Here is a 1,856-nt window from a genome sequence, read left to right on the forward strand (position 1 = left end):
GTGTGTGTGTGTGTGTGTGTGTGTGTGTGTGTGTGTGTGTGTGTGTGTGTGTGTGTGTTTGGCCTGACATTCCCTCTGACTTGGAAAGCAGGAATGAAGAGAAAGGAAGGCTGTTTTAAAGACGGCTCTTCTCTAACAGGAAGTATCTGAACAGTGACTCACACGCTACATGGAGAGAGAGTATGGAGGCAACTACATGGAACTACATATCTCTAATGTGTGTGTATGATGAGTTATAAATATAAGTGGGATTGCATAAATATGCATAAAAAATAACATGATAATAATGAACATCAATAGCGCTAGTGAATGTGTGTGTGCGCGCGTGTGTGCGTGTAAGGAAGTTTACATGCACTCTTGTGTTCTGGTTAAATCAAATTTAAAAAAATGGTGCGTTTTACTAAACAAATCTGTTAGCGTGTGCCAGAGGGGCTATCACTAATTCTCATGTGTTTAGCTCAGTGGATCACATTTCAACAAGGATACGATGCCTTACTCAAAAGCCTCAGTGTGCGCATTCTTTTGTATGCGCGCGTTTGGATAGGAGTACTGCTTAATTCTGAGGAATAAGCGATGCGTATCTGGTTTATGATACACAAATGTCAAATGTATATAAGGATGTGTGGATTTCAGCGTCAGTGTGTGCAAGTTCTCAGCACACCACCCCCCTATGGAGCTCTGGGGGTTTGCCTATACTAAGAGCAGTGCCTGCCATTACAATTCCAGGACTTGTCGCTGATAAGATGTCTGTGTATCTTAAGTCACTGGTATATCAGCAGTCAGCAACATGGCTCCCTCTCACTGCGTCGTGCTGAGCAAACAAGCCTGACCTCTGCGCAACACCCACAACAACACAGTAGAGTGACAGTTATTACACATGACTTCAGAGTACAATAAGCTACAGAGCATTTTGTTAGCAGTAGGGTTGATTTGCATAGTATTGTGATGTTTATGCCTGGACAATTAAAAAAAAAAAACTTGCTCTGGTGGTTTAATGAAAAGCATTTTTTAAAGGTCCCACACTGATATACAGTTTTAAGTGTAATCACAATTGTTGGAACTGAATAAGCATGCGTGTCCACACGTTTCCACACCTTTGGGCTATCGCATTCATTTTTCATGCTTTTCCAGACTTTCCAGTCCTGCAAGGGAGGCACTGTTTACTCGTTCCTGTCTCACATTTTTTGGGGCATGTTTAAAAACAAAGAGAAAAAAGTGAGCCAATTAATCAAACAATTAACAATTAATCAAACAACTAAGAACTAGCAGCGGTGTGTGTGTGTGTGTGTGTGTGTGTGTGTGTGTGTGTGTGTGTGTGTGTGTGTGTGTCTGACAGTCATTGAATTTCTCCTATGTCTGTGTATTGGACTTTTTAGTATTGACCTCTCTGTGTTATTCTGTTTGTCTCTTCTACATGCGTGTGTATGTGTGTGTGTGTTTGTGCATGTGTTTGTGTAACAGGATTAACAACCTGCTTAACTTAAACCAGACTATAGTCATGCATTCCATCAAGAGGAAAAAGAAGAAGAAGATACACGTTGTAAGACTATCCTACCAGTTTTAAATCTTTAAACTGAGGGCAAATTCTGTCTGTAAATCGCTTGTATAGTTACCGTGTCAGGCTTATACTGGCTTTACCACAAGGACAAGTAAAACAAAACAAAACAATCAATGTTTAACAAGCAGAGAATGAGACAATATGCTGGCAGCATATTATCTATGTGTCGTTGTACAGTATGTAACAGCTGTGTTAAAAAAGGGAAAGAGGTTCTCTCAAGGTTAAACACACAATGTAGTTACTCAGATTTTGTTAACCATATGGCTAACAATATATATTTATATATATATATATATAT

The sequence above is a fragment of the Pundamilia nyererei genome, unplaced genomic scaffold (genome assembly GCF_000239375.1).
Source record: "Pundamilia nyererei isolate P.nyererei 1_Seehausen unplaced genomic scaffold, PunNye1.0 scaffold00129, whole genome shotgun sequence".
Taxonomy (NCBI): Eukaryota; Metazoa; Chordata; class Actinopteri; order Cichliformes; family Cichlidae; genus Pundamilia; species Pundamilia nyererei.